This window comes from Megascapheus bottae, chromosome 5, assembly GCF_031878675.1.
Source record: "Megascapheus bottae isolate mThoBot1 chromosome 5, mThoBot2.hap1, whole genome shotgun sequence".
NCBI classification, from domain to species: Eukaryota; Metazoa; Chordata; class Mammalia; order Rodentia; family Geomyidae; genus Megascapheus; species Megascapheus bottae.
In genome coordinates this window covers 52,823,716-52,845,582 of record NC_143513.1, presented here as the reverse complement: position 1 = coordinate 52,845,582, position 21,867 = coordinate 52,823,716, and the positions used below count along the sequence as shown (strand labels likewise).

The following is a 21,867-nucleotide window of genomic DNA, read 5'->3' as shown; positions in this document are numbered from 1 at the left end:
GCCCCATGACCCACAAAACCAAACCAAAACAAACCAAAACAAACAAACAAGAAAAGCAAGGCACTGAGTGAGAATCTGCATAAAGATGAGGAAGGCCTCATCTTATTGAGCTTCAGAATTCAGATGGATACTTCTCAAACAGAAGATAAGAGTAAAGAGACAGATCTAAAAGAAGCATCCTTAGAGATTTACCTCTGAGATGTGTGAGTGGTCAGGGTTCAAATTGGTCAGTCTTCAGTAAAGTCCACAAGTTAACAAACTTAGCCCTGACACAGGAGTATCTAATCATCTTGTTAACCATAAATCAAGTCACCAAATATTACCAGATTTTTAAGAAAGATTCAATTATGACAAGATAGACCAAGAAAAAATTAAGGTGCAGGAAATTCACCCGAAATTAAAATAGACAAATAAAAACTTTTTTAAACTCACAAGAAGTGATTGCCCCGTGATCTCCTCCCGCCCCCCACAAAAAAATTAGAAAAAAGGAAAACTTGTAGGTTTATAAAAGCACAGATGAAGCTCATCTCAATGTACATTCCACATAAAAACTCACACACTAAATTTCTATGTATAGAACACTATATTTAGTTAAATTTGAATTCATATATAGGAAGAAATAACTGGCCAGGACATCTCTAGCTGGTAACATCAAAATACTAGGAAACAATGACTTACTGAGTCAATTGTACTATGATGAAAAATTGCTGTGTAGAAAGGAAGAAAGCAGCATGTATCATTATGATCAGTTCAACAACTGAAGCCATAGTTGAAGCCTAAGCACATACTTTTGTGATTTTTTTTCTGGTTGTTTCATTCTCAACTCATAAATAATTTCTCAGTGGTTAATTCTTGCCTACTTTAATTGTAGATGATAGATGACCCACAATTGAAATAGAAGAAAATCAGAATCACAGAAGCCAAAAGGATTGAAAAAGTAATTTTTCTCCTGAAATAAGCAGCCTAATCCAGAAAAAAAGAATGTAGTTAAAATAAATTCTGTTTCTCTATTGCATTGAATAACTGATTTGCCCTAGAAATCATTTTGCAGACTACTTAGAGTAACTAGCTAACAAACTGTTAACAGACTGTTAACTTCAATTATTCCATTGTCACCATTAACCATACAGACCTTTGCTTCCTCCATAATATGGCACCAGGACAACAGTTGGAGTTTTAAGAAACAACTTGAAAGGATTCCAAGTTTAAGTTCCCTTGGGTTTCACAATTTCAGATCTATGAAATTAGTATCTATTGAGATTCATTAACTCAACAAACATTTGTTAAACTCCTTGGTGACAAATAATACTCTCAACTATCATACATGATGAAGCTTAGTGGAATTTTGCTGTTTGTATCCTCTAGACAAGATAGCCCTTAAAAAGGATGGTAAAATATTCACTGAGCTCAACTTTAGGCACTTATTTTAACAGTAGACCCAAAAAAGTGCCATTACCAAAAAAATATGTAATCTTCAAAATAATATTCTGGGAATGTTTTTGCCTCACAGTATCCAAACATTAAAACAAAATCACCCTTGCCTCTGCATATTCTAAGACCATAATACAAGTTCTTGTTAAGGTACTTCTCATTCCCTTTAGAGTTGCAGACAACACTGGAGTAACCAAAGCACATATTGTGCTTATTTAAATTCATCATATTGAATTCCTGAAGAACTTTCTTACTCCTCAGAGGGCCCAGATCATTTGTTAGATGGCTATCATGGTCTTTTCAAGCACTTACTTTTCCAATTACATCCACAAAATACACTAGTAAACAAGTTTCTTTCTTTTGTGGTTTAAAGTTTCTTTCTCTTTCCCTATCCCATAAGGGCTAAGAGTAAGATAGAACATAAATATTTTTAGAACTCATTAGTAATACATTTGTGCCATTGGTACACAGCTCTTCATTAGATATAGGACCCATTTTCAACTTGATTTGCATCAACACACACACACACACACACACACACACACAAACCCCAATTGGGGCAGATTCAGGCTGCACACTCTTCTGTTGACTGTTGATCTAACGCTACGGGTTTGGGCATTCTTACTGGCTTACAATTCCAAATCCCATTTCAGTTGAAGTACATACCTCTGTGTCACATCTCAAACCTCAGCCCTACATCCCATCCCATTGATCTTACCCAACACCATACCATAAGAGAGATGAGGTGACTTAGCACCCGGTGTGGGATATTCTACACCCTACACATGAAAGTCACCTATGGGCTGCCTGTCCTAAGTCACAAAATGGACATAGGGCTTAGTCCCTGATCCATCAGTGAAATTGATGATGAGAGTGGCTTTGCCCAGGAGGCACCACCATAGATGTCTGCTGACTCCTTAACCCTCTAAGCAAGGCCCACATTCTCACTATTGCCTTCTTCTAATACACTCCCCACTGCCAGTTTTCTGTCAGATTTTCGTGCTCCAATTCTCTGATGACAAACATTCTTCTACGTGGTGACACTACTACCCATCTTCACACATGCTTTGTTAATTATATGCTCTCAACAATCTAACTTCCCTACTAAAATGCTTAGTCTACTGGTTAAAATAATGTCATTTGCTTGTAGCCAGTATCGTATCTCTTACAACTCAAATTATAGTTGTGCTACAATCCAAAGATACCAATGGACCAAGGGATGGGTGGTCATGGATTTTGTTTCAGTTGCTACCTCACTATTCATTTCAGTCTAAGTTATTTGAAACCCAGTAAACACTAATCACCTTGGCCTTGCGTTTTGTTCTTCATCCCATCTACACCCCAAACTGCTTATCCTACAACTGCTGACAATGATAAACATGGAAACCCTAATGGTCCACATCAGAATTTTATGATAATATTCCCTTCACATGTTATAATAATATTCACTTCACATGCTGTCCTTTTTGTCAGGGAGGAGGGCTGCTGTTGTTGCTTTTAGTTCTAGCCCTAGAGCTTGATCTCAGAGCTTGGGCACTGTCCTGAGGCTAGTGGACTACCACTTGATCCACAGTTCCACTTGTGGCTTTTCTTCCTTCCTTCCTACCAGCCTGCCTGCCTTCCTTCCTTTCTGCCTTCCTGCCTCTCTCTCCCTCCCTTCTTTATTTTCTCTCTCTCTCTCTTTCTTCTCTCTCTCTCTCTCTCTCTCTCTCTCTCTCTCTCTCTCTCTCTCTCTCTCTCTCTCTCTCACTTTTTCTTTTTTTATCTGTAGTTAATTGCAGATAAATGTCTCATAGACTTTCATGCCTGGGCAGGCTTTGATGGGTGATCCATAGATCTCAGCCTCTTGAATAGCTTGGGTTACAGGCTTAACCACAAGCACCTAAACTGAACAATCCACCATCCCTGATAGAAAACCAAAGGAGCAATGCCCATGAACCTTAGTAAAGACACAATAATGCCACTTCTGTTTTCTCTCTCTTCCTCTCTCACTCCCTCTTTTTTCTCTTTACACTCTCCTTCCCTTCTCTCTCTCTCTTCCTCCCTCTCCCTTCCTCTCTCTCCCTCTCCCTTCCTCCCTCTCCTGCCCCCCTCCTCTTTTTTCCCTCACCTCAGTCTCCTTCCCCCCTCTCTCACTCCCCTTCTCCCTCTCTCTTTCATAATGCAACAGAAGTAGTAGCCAGCTCCATTCCAAAGCAGGGTGGGTCCCCAGATGACAGTTGTGCAGCAAGTCTGGAAAACAACAGTGGAAGTGCCTCCAGAGTGGAGGTTTGGGGGAAAGAGTACTACAAGCAATCTGGATATGAGAAGCAAATCCACGAGGTGGCAGTCCTTCTTGGGGAAGGATCACTTTAGAATAGTCACCTTCAATTGTTGAACAGATTCTGTACTCTTTCCAAACTGCTTTCACATAGGAGAATTAAATTTCCTCTTTGCTTAAATCCTTAGGATAATTGCATGATACAGAATGGGTTTAGACTAGGAAAACAGTGGGGAAATTGACCATGACTTTCCATCTTTAACTCTTATTTCACTTGGTACTATGTAAATACCTTATTTTGGTTTTTAAATATTTAAATAAAGATCATTGCTTTATTGTTACTTTAATAGGATCACTATATCATAATATTCCATGTTTACAAACCTTCCCTCTGAAACCCCTTATGTTTTCACAAGAATAATTATACTTTTCCTTCAATGGTTTTCTGAGGAAAAAAAAAATTTAACTTCTTGGAGGAATTGTCTTTGGCTTCTTTGCAGAAAATAAGGCACTGGTTACCTAATTCCTACCCAGGAAGTAATTTTTAACATAAGACTGCAACAGTCAATATTGTTGGGTTTTCTTCATCCTAAACTGAATCGCTCAAACATGCACTTAGCTTTTGATTGGATCCATATGCTGATGTCTTCAAACCTATATCTCTGTTCTTGAATTGCTAGAAACTGATTGACAGCTTCAATGCATGTCACATTGAAAGTTCACATACTGAGTTCATTACCAGTCCTTACGAAATTTTTCCTATGCTTCCAATTTCAATAAAAAGAACTTCCATACTCCTAGTCCTAAAAGGTGAAAATCTCAACAAAATATAATGATTTGGCTTGCTCATATCTCCTACCTCCCTTTGAGTACACCTTTTTTTGCATTTCCTTGCAAATGCTTGAAAACTAAAACTACACTTTTTAAAAGATATCTCTACGATAGCTCAGAACAGCTATTAAATACTGCCAACTGGAGAAGCAGACTCACGTTGTTTGGGAAGACTGTACTTTTGGATATATTACTTTTCAAATAAATAGAATGGACACACTAGGTCTGGCACATTTCCTTGTCTGTTCTTCAGTTTCTTAAGTACTGGGGGAAAAATAGTATGATAGTTCCAGCACATTCTGAGGCCCAATGATAGTTTAGTCAGTAATGTCAGTTTAGTGAACGAATCTGAAGCATGGTTCAGATTTGAAGACACAAAAAGCAGATTAACATTGGTTTGGGGTTCTAATGTAAGAACCTTTACAATGATCACAATGGAGAAATTTAAGTATCTGTTGACTTCTTCCTCCAGTGATATTTTCTGACCATACAGTGTTTACATCATGTCACACAGTAAAATAATTAGCCTCAAAACACACATTCTATTGATTTTTTTCCTCTCTCTAACAAATAAGTACAGTAGATATTCTGGAAGTTTCTTATATAACAAACACATGCAAGCATTTCTATGTGTAGAGAAAATTGATCATGGAAAAGTAGAATTTTTCCAGTTTCAGAATTTTCAGGCTGTCTAAGCATTATTAGCAGGAAGCAACTGAGGCTGAATTGTCCTGGGGTGTAAATTAAGAAGGAACAGTAACAATGATGAGTCCTGAAATACCCAATCACTTCATAGGGAGGTGGCCGAAAAGTCAGTTGTAGATATGAAGGGGCTTTGACCCTGATGAGATGAGAATTAAATCAGCGTTGGAGTCTTGGTCAGTGAAAGAAATAAACATTGGTGTCTCTACTGTTCCTGGCTGAATCAAGTCACAATGCCTGAAGACTCCTGAAGAAACAATTCCAAGTTCATAGCTTTCAGTATCCAGAAGCTTAAAAGTGGGTGAGTGCTCTGCATTTAAACAGATGAAGTAACACTAGAAGACTATAATACCTTTAACAACTACTAAAAAACAAATATACTAAAACAAAGTAATTTGACAAAGAAAAACTTGCCCCAACAAATGCTGCTAGAGCAACTGCATATCCAAAAGCAAATAACAAACAAATTAACAAGTACCTTGACCTAAGTGTCAGACCTATAGAAAAAAAAATTAAACTCAAGGTGACTTATTCACTTAAACGTAAGGTATAAAGCAATAAAATATTTAGAAACAAGTTGGAGAAAAATCTAGTGATACATAGCTAGGTAGAGAGTTTTGGACTTGACACCAAAGTTTAATTCATAAAATCTAATCCAAATTAAAATTTTCACTCTGAAAAATAGATTATGAAAACAATGACAGGCAATCTACAGCTTAGAAGAAATATTCATGAACTATATTCTTCTCAAAAGATTAATATGCAAAATACATAAAAACTCTCAAACCCAGCAATAAAATAGAACAATGTAAGTGGGAAATAGCCAAGATCTGTTCATATTTGTTCTCCCAAAGAGGAGCTGTAGATTGTACATGAAAAGATGTTCACTGTGACTAATCAAGAAAGAATGTAAATTGAAACCATTGTAGCATCAGAGATGCCTGTAAGTCCAAGCTACTCAGGATGTGGAGCAAGAGGATCACTTGAGCCCACAAGTTTAAGACTACTCTGAGCAACATAACAAGATCCCATCTCAAAAATCAAAACCAGAGAAAAAAATCACAAAAGTTTTCACTATACAATGTCACAATCAGAATGGTTCAAATAGGGCTGGGAGTTTGGCCTAGTGGTAAAGTACTTGCCTAGCATTCATGAAGACCTTAGTTTGATTCCTTGGTACCACATAACAGAAGTGGTGCTGTGGCTCAAGTGGTAGAACTCTAGCCTTGAGAAAAACCAAAGCACAGTGCTCAGCCCCTGAGCCCAAGCCCAGGACTGGCAAAAGAAAAAAAAAGAAAAAGAAAAGAATGGCTCAAAATGACAATGTAATATACTAGCAATGTAGTGGACAAACTGAAACACTCACACTGGTTAATGAATGGCCAATCTAGAAAAAAGCTCAGCAGTTTCTTCTAAACTAAAAATACATATAAACACCTGTAACAGTTATATACATGAAATGAAGGCTTAGAACTTGAAAAAGAAAAGTTCAGGGTATGCATGATTAAACAAATTGAGGCATACCTATGGTCATGGAATAAAAGCCCTGGTTGAAAAAAAAAAACTATGTGGTAATTATCTATACCGGCAGCAGGTTATGATACTGCTCTATAGTTTTAAATGCTACAATGGGGGGAATTGGTGTGAAAATTTTTCCGTATTTCCTACAATGACATGTGTACCTATAATTATTGAAAATAGCAAGGATTTTTTTAAAGTAAACAAAGAAGATTATTGAACAAAAGGAAAAAAAATCTGTTTTTACAGCCAGATAACATTCTTCATTATCTTGCAAACTTTCCATGAAAGAATTCTTCAAAACTTGAACCTATCTGAGTACAGTATTTTGAAACATAGTTGAATGAACAACACCATTGCCTTTCCAAATAGAACTGTAGCTCAGAAAGCTACAACTTACCATCAGTTGTGTGTTTGGTGTGTGTGGAGGGGGGTGAGGGGTAGTACAATGTCTGCTTCTTCAGACATCATTTGTACATCTTACTAGTATTTTGGTTTGTACTTTTTTTACTCCCATCTGTTCCATGATATTTAAAATTGAACTTCTTTCCTCATCAATAACTAGTATTTTAACTTTTTTTCAGGTTTTTACAGTTTATTAATTCCTTTGTGAAAAATCAGTCATCACTGCAGCTCAAATCATTGCTGTATCTTCATTCTTTGGCTTTTTGCCAGCTCCAACATTGGCTTTTGCAATTCCTCTGACTTTCTTCATTCTGTTTTTGCATTCCTTTCACTGTTTCCTTGACGTCTTTTTCTTTTCATACAGACCATGTCTTGCAAGACTGTGTTTGGGTTCATTTTTCTTTGCATAATCTGAAGAATCATGAATCATGCCAAAGCCAGTTGTCTTCCCACCACCAATATGGGTTCTGAATCCAAATACAAAGATGACATAGGGTGTGGTCTTGTACATTTTGGCAAGTTTTTCCCAGACTTCTGTCTTAGGTACGGTTGCCTTTCCAGGGTGAAGGACATTGATAACCATTTGCTTCCTCTGAAGTAGTCGGTTGGTCATGAACTTCCTGGTCCAGATAGTTACTGTGTCATTCAAGATGGTGGCAGAACTTCAGACCTAGTATTTTAACTTCTATGAAAACATCTTGTTCTTCTTTTTATACTTTTCCTGACTGAAGTATAAACTGTTAATGCTATAGCTTAGCTTTCCAGGCTTTTACACTGTGTATAAATGAAATTCCTCTCCATACCCCTTAAATCTGGCTCCTTTTGTAAAAGACACAAAAAATGTTGAAAAGAGCCAGGCACTGGTAGTTCACTCCTGCAATCCCTTTGAATCAGGAGGCTGAGATCCAAGGATTACAGTTTGAAGCCAACCCATGCAGGAAATTCTCTTAGTCTCTAGTAAACTTCCAGAAAGCTGGTAGTGGAGCTGTGTGGCTCGAGTGGCAGAGCATTATTAGCCTTGAGCTAACAAAGCTCAGGAACAGTGCCTAGGCTCTGTGTTTAAGCATCAGGACAGGAACAAAATAAGAATGAAAAAAGTTACTGACATAATTTCAATGTCATTTTTGAAATTCACCAAGGTTGTAATTTATTCATTTTTTTCATCTATGTATTTTCATATTGCATACCTACCCTTATCATTATTTATTTGACAATTATAAATCACATAAATTATAAACTGAAGGGTATATATATTTTGGTATGTGAATATGTTGCAAGAAAGCTAAGCTCTCTGCTAATACTTACTTTTTCTTATTCATTATCTTGGCAAAGAGACCTTCCTAAGGGATATAGGAATGATACAGAACTTGGAAATCCTAGGTAACATCGAGGAGCTTTGGAAAGCCTTCAGCTTAGGTGGGTGCCTTAGCCATCTATTCATTTCAGGAGCTTCTCCCCCTCATTTTCTTTTATTTTCATTCCCACTCACATTCTAAAAGCCATCCGTCTACAGCATATAGCATTCTTTCATGGCAATCTTTTTGGCAGAAAGAGCAGCTCTGAGTTGTGTGTTGGAAAAGCAAGTACTGTCCAGAAGCAAGGATAGATTCATTCCCTCTTTTGGCCCTCTTAAGTTTTAAGGATTTTTTTCTCCTGTTTCTCTACCAGCATCTTTTTGTTTGTAGATATGCTCCTTCAGGCTCAGCCTCTGGATTTTGGACCCTTCTTTTTCCTTTGATGCTTTACAACCCTCTTTTCCTTTGCCCTCTATTTGAACACTGTCTCATATTGCCTGAAAAACTAATGCAGAAACTCTGGGGACTCTGGAAACGCAGCTATGATGTCCTTTGAAGTCTGGAAATTTCCGGGAGGAATGTTCTTGCCAAATCCCTGCTGTGCCATTTCAGATGATGATGAACACTTCTACTGATTTCTCATTGGCAACATGAGTGCTCATTGTTCCAATAAGAAATGTCTTTGTATTGCTTGGTGATTTAATAAGAGGCGGATTAGCAAGTATACAGAAGAAAGGGACATCATCTTGGAAAGGAATTTAATCTTGAGATGAATAATAATTCCTTTTCTTTTTGAATTATATTTTTGTTATGTTTAAGTAGTTGTACAAAGGGATTACCATTCAACAAATTAGTTTACAAACATCTTAATTAATATGACCCCTTTCTTCATTCTCTCCCATCTCCCCCAGCCCAACCTAGAGGAAATTTTCATTATCATTATCATCATCATTATCATAATCATTATTAATACTTCATTGTACAAAGGGGTTACAATTCCACATGTCAGGTTATGAGTATAATACTTCTTGGTAAGTGTTACCCCTTCCTTTATTCTCCCTCATTTTCCCTCTCCATCTTACCCTCAATAGTTCCTTTTCACAGATTCATTTTATTACTCTCTAATTGGAATCTATACTGTGTCACAGTATATAAAGGTTTCCAAGTAAACTTATGGGTTCCTTTTTCACCAGGCACTGACCTCATATTTCCTCCCTAACATATATGTGCACACACATCCATTTATCTATCTTTCCTTTCCACAAAGTGCTGTGGCCCATTTAGCTACATAAAAATGTGGAAATAAAATCAACTGTCTTCTCTTTAATCATTTTCTCTATTTATGTCAAATATATATACATACACATATATATGTATATATGTACTCATATATACATACATACAGGAGTTTTATACTTCTACTTTCAATTTTAAATGAAGTCAAAAGATTCCTACTTTACAAAACATTTTTGTGTAATACATAAATACATAGTCAGTAATTTTCCAAGTCAGTCTTTCTTTTTGACTATGTATCATAAATCATGTATATTATATGCTATGGTTTGCATTTGATTTATCCCCATGACAGTTCATGATAATCTCTAGTGTGACAGTATTGGGAGGTAGAGTATTGGGTCAAGGTAGTAAAGCACTCATGAATAGATTAACCCTTTCCTTCTTCTCCTAAGAAAACAGGATGAATTATAAGCTATAAGAAAGTGAGCCCACTCTCACACTTGGTGTATTTTATATGTTTGCTTCTACTTTCCACTATAAGGGGCTTCTCTTATATTGGGTATGAGGTACAATACCGGTCAAATGCTTTTATACCGGTCAAATGCTTTTAGATTTCCTAGGCTTGCAGTAAACCTTTTCCACTTGTAGATGAGCCAGTCTCAGATATTCTATTGCAGAGACAGGAAAGAGAGTAAATTACCATATATCCTCAAAGTTCTATACATTATCAGAAGGAGGCACAATGGGTATCTGGGCAGACAGAATGAAAATTACCATGTTCTTATAAAATAATTATCATGTGCCTATCAGTTTTATGAATGGCATTTGTCTACAGTTTTCCTTGTGAGTGTGTGTTACAGGGAATTGAATTCAAAGCCTCATGCTTGATATGCAAGTCTACTACTTATGGAACATGGCTAGTCCTACAGTTTTCTTTTATGCAATAATTTTATTAGTTTTTGCTATTATGTGATCTCATAATAAATTGAAATGTTCAATTTTCTGGAGTAGCTTGAATAGAATTATAATTAGCTGTTTCTGAAAGCATCAGGTTCTATGCTTTTTCGGGAGTAATATTTACTCTTTATTTTCTTACATTGTGGCTGATTTCCTCAAATTGTAAGTTTATTTTTGGAATGGCTATGCTAGCTATGTCAGTTATGGTAGTTGGAATAGTTATGCTAGTTTATTTCTTAGCAAATGTTTTTTTACCTATATGCTTCCAAATCTGTTGCAGTAGAATTATAAATAGTACAGTACCAGAATTAGTTCAGTCATATTTTTGTGACTTTTCCTTAATCTTACAACCTTGTATAATGTTATTCTGTGTTGCTTTATCCATAATAGGATCTTTTTTTACTTTGTTAATGATATTTTATTTTTTCATATGTTTTTATTGTAATTAATAGAAGGGTTACATTATATTCACCAGATAGAAGGTACATTACTTCACAAATATTGATACCCTTCCTCATGTGATGGTCCCCATTTCCCTCCCCTCCACCTCCTGCTCATCTTGATTTTCCCCCTTCCCTATCCTATTTCAAATACCACATTAAGAATATATAAAATATAACAGATAACAAGGTGAAATATTGTAACAATATGAGATAACCAAGGGACAGCAAAAGAGATGAGAGATAACATAATACATTAAGGACAACAATCACTCATTATATTGTTTTTGTTTCTAGATCCTGGAGGTCCTTACATTTAGCAAACAAAACCTTTAATTACCATAATAGGATCTTAATGATATTCATTCTTTTTTATTTTTCAAAGAAGTATTCTTTTAAATTCTTTTGTTTTGTCATATAGGATGATAATTTCAGTAGCAATTTTTCTCTTGTTATCATCTTCCTAACTCATTTGGTGCTGAGTCTGACCCAGCACCAATCTGTAATTATTTTTAAGGGGAAAGGAAATTGGGAGAGGGAAAAGAACCCATTGCATCTATATTTGCTTAGCCAAACTGAAGATCTATTAATACTGAAACCTATTTCTTCCTATGCCTGAGGGCTCAGGATTGGCAGAAGACAGATCGAAAGTTTGTCTGAAAAGTCAAAAAACAAACTTTCTATTTATCTACAGTAAGAAGCCTTGGGGGATTATTAGCTATCACAACTCTTTGTTTTGTGCAAATATAGCTTTTTACAGTGCAATATTAGTATAATTAACAATGACATAAAATGTCATGCTAGCATTTTTCAAGGTTAGACTAGAAAGACATTCTTCTTGTGGTTTCCATCACTGGCCAAGAATTCCTGATCAGATATTGCACCTAACCTAACTGTTTAAAGCATAGATTTATACAGACTCTTGACTCATATTATATTCTTTTATTTAGTAATTATATTTCCTTGGTAAAGTTATTTATTTGCTATATAATTGAGACCTTAATTTACAGATGATGTCTTTATTTATATCTTAAGGATATTGTAATGAGTAAATGATATGATATGCTTGCATTTTATACAATACCTGCCACCCAAAAACCTCCTAATAAGTAGTAGCTGCTGTGGTAGCCAGTATTAATATTGCTACCAAACACAATCAAACTCTAGTTTTCTCATCTTAAATTGCAGTAAGTGGAAGTTAACTTAATTGCTGCATGTGTGAAAAGTACATATCCAGATTTATTCTGCCAGCCTTCCTAGCTCAGGTTTATTTGAATCTATTTTAAATGTTGTCTGACAAGGTATTGGTTCCGTCCCATACTGGCTTCCTGTGGTGCCTGATACTTAGCTCTTACTAATTACTCTAGCCCACCTAGGACTTAGAACAGCTCTCTTGTAGTTCTGCTTCAGATACAGAAGGAGGTACTGGGGGCTAGGGAGAAGGGGGTCTTTTGTTTTCTCTAAAATAAAATAAGACTTAAAAATAAACTCAAAACAAGCATATATCTTTCCCTAAGGAGGTGGTATTTAATTATTTATAAGGTATGCACAAGGAACATTTAAAAATACTGAAGTCGCACTTAACTGAAGCATGTAAAAGGAACAAGTCCCTTTTCCCACATGAACACAGAGACAGTGTAGAGCCATGTGAGGACTGAGGTAGAACTGGGAGGTGGGGAGCATAGCCCTTCTGACATCTTGTTTCAGACTTCTGTGCCTCCAGAACTATATGAGAATAAATTTCTGTTGTTTGAGCCACCAGTTTGTGGCACTTAATTGAGTGGCCCTAGGAAATGAGTGCATCACCCATTAATGATTCTACCAGTAAATCACTTTTTAAATTCATCAGTAACCATTTGTTAGGTGCCCACTGCTGCTTCTCAAGGCAGAGTATTCAGAATGCGAAGATTAATGATATGGTGCCACCATTTTTAGCACTCACAATCCCAGGAAAATTGGCAGGAGATGGAGGGACGGAGGGGCCAAGGAAAGATACATGATGTAAGACAGGTAGCTAGAAAAGACTATAAGAGAAAACATATGAACTGTGCCCAAAGTAATAGGGGAAAGTTTTGTTGAGGTGACATTTAAGCCAGATCTTAGGAACAAAAAAAAATTTTATAGAAATGGGAGTAACAAGAGTTTTTGGTAGGCTGGGCACAGTGGCACAGGCCTGTAATCTTAGCTACTCAGATCTGAGGATTGCAGTTCAAAGCCAGCCCCGGCACTAAAGAATGTGAGACTCTTATTTCCAATTAACCACTAGAAAACCAAAAGTGGAGCTGTGGCTCTGGGGGGTAGGGCGGTAGCCTTGAACTGAAGAGCTCAGGGAGAGCGCCCAGGCCCAGAGTTCAGGCCTCATGACTGACAAAAAAAAAAAAAAAGAAAGAAAGAAAAGAAAAAGAGTTTTTAATGTGTATTATGAAAGGAACTCACCATAAGAATTTGCTGGCATTCAGAACTGTTGGTGGGAGTGTAAACTCATTCTACCGCTATGGCAAGCAGTATGGCAGTTCCTCAAAAGACTAAACATAGAGCTCCCATATGACCCAGCAATTCCACTACTTGGGATATAGCCAAAGGTCCAGAAACAAGGACATACTAAACCCACTAGCACAATGATGTTCATTGCAGCACTATTTACCATAGCAAAGATATGGAACCAAGCCAGATGCCCCTCAGTAGATAACTGGAAGAAGAAGATGTGATAATTATACAAAATGGAATTCTATGCTCCCAACAGAAAGAATGACATCGCCCCCATTTGTATGGAAATGGAAAGACTTGGACAAAATCATATTAAGTGAAATAAGCCAGACCCAAAGGAACATAGGCTCAATGGTATCCATCTTTTGTAATAATTAGTACACAACTAGGACTCTCCTAGCAGAGGATTACAATAGCTCAACACCTAGATACGTAAGGTCGTATGGGATGAGACTAAATGAAAAGATCTCTAAGATATGGAAACAAGATCTTTATCTTGTGTGATTGTTGTTCTTAATGTACTGTGCTATTTCTCTTCTCTTTCTTTTCCCTTTGGTTAATCTCATATTGTTACTGTCTCTGACTTTGTTACCTGTGTATATTGTATATATGTTGATTTGTTTATTTGAAATAGGAAAGGGAAGGAAGGGGAAACAAGATGTGTGGGAGGGGGTTGGGGGAGGGAAATAGGGATGAAAATCTGAGAAGTGATATCAGTGTGTGAGAAGTAATGCCTGTACTACCTGGTGAATGTAACTTTAACCCCTCTATACATTATCTCGACAATAAAAAATTTAAAAAAAATTGCTGGCATGGCCAGTTAAACTATGATCCACATTAAATCCAAAGGAATAATTTCCTAAATAGACACTGTGAAAATAAGCTATGTAGTTTTTAACTTGTAAATATACACAGTCCCCTTAAAGTACCCATTTGCTTTCATTGCTCAGAACAGAAAACTATGGTAAAAATGACAGAGCCTTGAAAAAGCTGTTTGATCAAGTACGGTTTACCATAGCACAATTCTACTCACTAAACTGATCATCTTAAAGAACTATGTTACCATCAAACACCTTCTGGATAAACAGGACTCAAAACACACCACTGCCAGGTATCAAGTTCTAGTGCTAGGGTAAAGTGGTGCTTTTGATGCTACCAGGACTGGGAGAGGATTTCTTGTATTTCTTTTCCTCAGATAGAATGGCTGACTAGGGGAAGTCATTTGGACTAAGTGAAAGTTAAATGGTTCATTTGTGTGGTGTCAATCTGTAGCAGACTGATTCATTTGGTTTTTATGCAGAACTCCAAGAGAATGATGCCAATTACTTCCACAAATAAACAGGAACAATCCCTGTGAGGAGTGGCAGCACACTTAATAGAATGGGAACTTCGTTCTTGTTTCTTTTCTCTGATGCCCTGCTAAGTTCTGCCTTCCTTCTTGGCCTTCCTTTTTCCTTTGGTAGTTAAAAAGCCAAACGTTTAATATCAGAAGTTCACGTTCTTCCTAGGTCTTTGTTACAATGAACATAATTAGGATTATCAATCCTTAACATTCATCCCTACTTTTCATCAACTTCTACTCCTACCAACCATTTGAGATAGGTATTTTCATTTTCTGTTGTGTTATATGTAAGAAAATTGAGATGTTATGATGCTAAGCAACTCACAATAGAAAAATTGGAAGAAATAGGACAGAATTCAAAAGCAAGTCTGTCTGATCTCATAACATCTCTGCTGATTGTGATGCTAATGCTTCTTAATGGGCATGGAAACCATATGAGAGGCGGTTTAGATGCTAATGTGGGTTCTGCATGCCATGTGAATATGGGGCCTAAGATTCTGCATCTCTAAGAAGCACCATATCAGAAGAACTGATACTGGCCAGTGGCCTTCTTTTGGGTGCAGTGACTATGTGATTTACTGGTGTAATTCTGTGCTCCAGCAACCATCCACCTGTTTCTTAGTCCTACATTTGTCACATGAAGAATGTAGCTAGAATTATACAGCATAAAGAATCTTTTCAGAATGGCTTCTTCATTCTTTCAGAATGCCATATGCAAATAAGTTTTTCTCCATGTCTTTTCATAGACTGGCCTCCATTGTCTGCATCTTGAAATCACTACTCATCTTTTAAAATGTTGCCCTTTAATTTTCTGTTGCTCAATTTCTTTTAGTCAATCCTGAAATAACCCAATTTAATCCTTACTTCATTGGGAGCAGGCTGCTACAAAGTATGATACCATCATGTATACAGTGGGATCATTTTTGTGATAAAACATTGTTGAACCATATCCATAAAATATAAAATATTTTTGCAGCCTCTGACTTTATGAAGTCATCACAGCTGGATTTTTGTACTTGCTTGGTGTAAGAGGCATAGAACTGTGGACCTCAGGTGATATATGTTCATATCACTAAGGCCAACAAATAAACAGTTCTTTGGTAATTACTTCCCCTGAAATTGATAAGGTCTCAAAGGGCTCTCCTGAGATTTGTCTCTTCTGGCCTTCCACACTCTTTCCATTTCCTCAATAAGCAAAAGTTCTCAGACATTTTTAGATAAAAGTATTTGTTGGTATCTTGTACGATGGCTTTGCTATAAAACAAAGAAGAAAAGGCCAAAAAGCAGGAAGTCATTTTGAGAACTACATAGCTTAACATCAGTACCTAGTTATTAGTTGCAGAACTGAGAGCTGAAAATTGAAGTGGTACCAGAAGAACTATGACAGCCAAATCCAAACATAAAACCTCTAGAACAGAATTTAACAATTGTGTGTTGTGCTCAACAGAGCTGGTTTGCACCTACAAAGTCATTAGCATTTTACATAACAAGCTCTGGACACTGCCAGGTTAATCACCAGACTTGATTATTTTCCAAAACAGAACACATCCTCAAAGGAAGACGACTCAGAGGTACAGATTAAAGAATCACTGATAAATATTCAAAAGGATTTTCTAAGTAGATTTTTGTCTTGAATTTCTTCTGTGTTTTCCACATAATATGCATAAAATAACACAATTAAGCTATAGATATTTTGATAACCATTGCAGTTAGAGTAGTATCGTCTGTCAGTGAGGGGTGTTTTACTTCTAAATTAATATAATTGAACCTTCTTTCTGCTTTAATACCTTTGCCCTTTCTGTATCGCACTGAAGTTTACATTGTTCCTGAGATAATAAAATGAATTCCTAGGGGTGGGGAGTTTGACCTAGTGGTAAGAGTGCTTGCCTAGCATGCATGAAGACCCAGGTTCAATTCCTCAGAACCACATATGTAGAATAAAAAGCTGGGAATGGTGCTATGGCTCCAGTTGTACGGCGTTAGCCTGGAGAAAGCCCAAGGACAGTGCTCAAGCCTTGAGTTCATAGCCCAGGACTGGCAACAAAAAATGAATTCCTTACCATTCCTATAGCAAAAATTTAGACAACAAATTTGTCACTAAAGCTAAGCCAGCCTGAAAGAGCTCAAAACAGCAAACAGATTGGCTACATGCCCACATTATTAATAATGAACTATTCATTTGTCTTTTTAACTTTTGTTATGCTCAAGGTTTCTTTAGGGATTTTGACTTTTCATTATGCCTTCAGGTCCCATTGAAACTGTACTATGAGATGAATGATATATCTACCTCCATGATTTTTATGTCAAAGGCTAATCCCCAATATTTCTGTGTTTGGAGATATAAGACTTTACACATGCAATTAAGATTCAATGAGATTAGGGTTCTGGCAACTTGATCTTAAACTTGTAGTACCTAGGATGGCAAATTAGAATTTTTGTTGTTTAAGCCAACAATTTCATACAGTAAACTCTGAACTGGTTTGCAACAAAAGACTAATAAAAGCTTTAACTTTGCCTCTAAAGTTGATGAAGTCCCATTTTTTGTGAGTAATACTACCTTTTTGATAAATTAGCTTTTAGAAATGAAATGTCTAAGGCCTCAAAAGAAAGGAAATACTTCAAAATTAATTAACTTAATCAAGGGGGTGGAAGACCTCTACAGTGAAAACTACAAAATGTCAAAGAAAAAAATTGCAGAGACAAGATGGTAAGATTTGACTGTTCCTGAATTGGAAGAATTAATATTGTGAAAATGACTACACTATCAGTAACACTCTACAGACTTATTAAAAACCCACCCAAATCTCAATCTCATTATTTATAGGAATATAAAATGTAATACTCATATTCATATGGAAACACAAAAGGCCTCAAATAGTAAAAAGTAATCCTAAATAAAAAGACTAGAGATAAAGGTATCATACCTGACTTCAAATTACAGTACAGAGCCATAGTAGCAAAAAGAGCATGGCACTGGCACCAAAACAGAATGAATGATCAACGGAGCAGAAAAGAAGATACAAGAATAAAAAAACACCCAGTTATACCCATCTGACTTTTAACTGAAGAGACGAAATCATACTGTAAAGAAAATACACATGGGGGTGTGGGGGGGAGGGAAATGGGTACCAAGACATGTGAAAGGGTATCAATGTATGTGAATTAATGTACCTTCTATCTGGCAAATATCATGTAACCCTTTTACTAATTACAATAAAAAAAGAAAATACACATGCTGATATGCAGAAGATTGAAACTGACCTTTGTGTAAAAGCTGAAAGTTTGAAAGTACTGCAGGAAAACATAGGGGAACTCTTCTTGGGCAATTATTTTCTGAGCAAGATTCCAATTGCCCAGCTAATAAAGGCAAAAATGGATGAGACCTATTTCATCAAATTGAAAACTGTTTCTGGATCTCAATAGAAACAATTATCAGAGGCTGAATGGGAGAAAATCTCCACCAGCTATTTGAAGAATAAAGGCTTCATAACCTGAACATATAATTTATTTCAAAAACTGAAACAGAAAAAGAATGGCCCAATGGATGAATGAACATTAGTTGAGAACAGACAGTTCTCAGAAGAAGAAATATAAGAGAAAAAGGGAAGAAAAATAAATAATAGACACATAGGGAAGTGTCCAATGTGTGTAGCCATAAAGGAAAAGTAAGTTAAAACTACACTAAAATTCCATCTTCCTCTTTCAAAATAGCAATCATCAAGAAAATAAATGCAGATGAGGATGTAGGGAGAAGGGACTCTAATATATTTCTGGTGGGAATGTCAAGTAAAACAACCACAATAGAAATCAGCACAGTGGCTCCCACCTGTAATACTAGCTATTCTGGAGGCAGAAATTGGGGGAACATGAATTAACCTTAGCCCACGTAGAAAACACTGTGAACAGGCTCTTTTCTCAATTATTCTCCAAAAAACTAGAAGTAGAGGTGCAGCTCAAGTAGTAAAGCACTAGTCTTGAATGTAAAAGCTCTGAGATATTGCTCAGGCACCAAGATCAAGCCCCAGGACTGGCACATAAAAATAAAAACAAAAACACAGGAGTTTGGCCTAGTGGTAGAGTGTTTGCCTAGCATACACGAAGACCTGGGTTCAATTCCTCGGTACCACATACATAGAAAAAAGCCAGAAGTGGTGCTGAGGCTCAAGTGGTAGAGCTCTAGCCTTGAGAAAGTCCAAGGACAGTGCTTAGGCCCTGAGCTCAAGCCCAGGACTGGCAAAAAAAAAAGACGTATTTTATAATCCTACATCTACTCTTGGAAATATATCTGAAGGAGTGTAAATTAATGCACCAGAACATATAAACAGCATATCTGTTTATTGCAGTTCTGTTAACAATAGCCAATAGTGAAACTTGACACCATGCCCAACAACTGATGAGTAGTTGAATCACAAAAAATGTGATATGTATTCACCACAAAATTTTGCCTGGCCATACAGAAATGAAATTATGCAGGAAAAAATAATCATAAGATTATCACACTAAATGAGATAAATCAAGCTTGAAAAGCAGTATGCCAACTATTACTCATTTATAGGCTCCATGTCCAAAGACAGATATATACATATACATATATAAATATATAAACATATATACTGATATACATACACAAATAAAACATGACTGCATATATAGAGCTGCTTACAAGGATAAGAGGGAGAAAGAAAGAGAGGGATTGAGGAGGATTAATATCAAGATACCATGTGTCTAGGTATAAAGATTACATAAAGAATCTCACTGAAAGCTATCAGTCTCACTAAAAGCTATCCTGAAGTCAGAAGACATCCTCCCATACATGCAAAGGTAAGATCAAACCTTCCTCTTTCCCTGTTTTTGAGCAGGGGGTAAGGGGGAGGATTAAAACAGCGGGAAATCCAAGTCCAGCCAAATCCAGTCCATTCAAATATTTTTACCATAATCTTTTAGTAATATCTTAAAGTTGGATGGCTTTTGGGTGAGCTTGTCTTAGAAGCTCATCATGATATGCATTTTACATGTAATTTTTATTTTTACTATTCATGTAACCTGGAACTTAATTCTCCTTTCAGTTATCTAATGTGAACGGCAGCCTTCACTGGAAATGTCATTACTGTGCACAGTTATTTCTTAAAGTTGCTTAGCAACAATTATTCAAAATATAGCTCATTTCATCTTTTGTATTATAATAATTTGAAACACTGAAAAAGGTTACTATTTTCAGTATCTAGCAATGAACCCTATTATTTCTTTACTAAAACAGCACAAGTTGATCCTCTGATTTGTACAAAAATAATAATTTCTAAAAGCTTATCATAATTGCTAAGTGATCTCAATATTTCTGCATAATATCATAGGTCAGTCTCAGAAATGTCCAAACAAGTAACTAGTTGGAATAGTGAATTTATGTTTCAAAAACACTAATCTCAATAGTCAAGAAACTGAAAATGAAAGGATGAAAAATGTACTTAGATAATTTACCAGCCTCTTCAAATGCTTCAAAGTGCAGAATTTTATATGCCTCTAATTATATTACAAAAGTTTTTTCCTTCCTTCCTTTCTTTCTTTCTTTCTTTCTGTCTTTCTGTCTTTCTGTCTTTCTTTCTTTTTTCTTTCTTTCTTTTTTGCCAGTCCTGGGGCTTGAACTCAGGGCCTGAGCACTGTCCTTGGGCTTTCTCAATGCTAGAGCTCTACCACTTGAGCCACAGCTCCACTTTCAGCTTTCTTTCCTATGTATGCAATATCAAGGAATCCAACCCGAGTCTTCATGTATGCTAACCCATTTTTCTGTGTGTATTTTAAAGTTTCTAAATTAAGAAAACATTTGAACTTTTGATGATAGTGTTGAAAATAAGGATTTTTTTTCTGAAATACCATGGGTCTCTTTTTAAACATAGAAGTGGTTTTACAAAGGAGTTGCCATTCAACAGAGCAGTTTATGAACACCACACATCTGGGTCAATGTCATCTTTCATCATTCTCTTCCATCCCTCCCAATCCTATCCCTTCCTTCAATTTTCTTGATTTGGTAAAATATGCATTGGATATTATGACTGTAGTCTCCTCTACAATTCCTCCCTTCATTTATCTATGCCCCTCCCCTTAATCCCACTTGCCTTTTCTAGTACCTGTTTCCTGTGCTGTGAGTTATTCTTAAGGGATCACACTGTTTGAGCTCTATCATATTTTCATTAATACCTTTATGTATGTTTGGATACCACCCTAAAGTGCTTACTTATGTGTTTATGAATTAATTCTAGCTTCCACATATGAGAGAAAGCAGGCATCCTTTGTCCCTCTGAATCTGGCTTACTTCACACCTAATTTTATTTCAGGTCCTTACATTTCTTTGGAAATAATGCAGCATCATTCTTTCTAATGGATGAGTAAAATTCAATTGTGTATATACACACCATTTTCTCTTTATCCCTCTGTACACTGAGGGACATCTAAGCTGATTCCATACCTTGGCTATGGTGAATAGTGCTGCAATGAACATAGTTTTGCTGGTGGCTTTACTGCATTCTAATTTGTTATCTTTAGCATAAATGCTCGAGTGAAATCACTGGATTAAAGGCTAGTTCTATGTTTAATTTTTTGAATGACCTCCATGTTGCTTTCCAGAAGTGTTGAACAAGTTACATTTCTACCAACAGTGTAATAAGGTTCCTTTTTGCCTACATCCATGCCGGCATCTGTTGTTTTCTTCATGATGGCCAAGATGGGGTGAGATGAAATCTCAGAGTTGTTTTGATTTACATTTCTTTTATGGACACAGATGTTGAGAGTTTCTGCATACATCTGTTGGCCACGTTTACTTCTTCTAAGAAGTCCCTAGTTAGCTCATTTTCCCATTTATTAATTGTGTTGCTGATTCTTTGAAGGTTGCTATAGTAATGAAAACAAGCTGGAACTGGCACAATAACAGGCCTGAGAATGTATGGAACAGAAGACCCAGAAATAAACTCA

General features: G+C 36.4%; 1 pseudogene; it reads right to left on the bottom strand.

The window, feature by feature from the left end:
* Positions 1 to 7,475: 7,475 nt before the first annotated feature.
* LOC150063400 (small ribosomal subunit protein eS24 pseudogene) lies at positions 7,476 to 8,650 on the bottom strand (annotated as a pseudogene).
* Between the last annotated feature and the right edge of the window lie 13,217 nt (positions 8,651 to 21,867).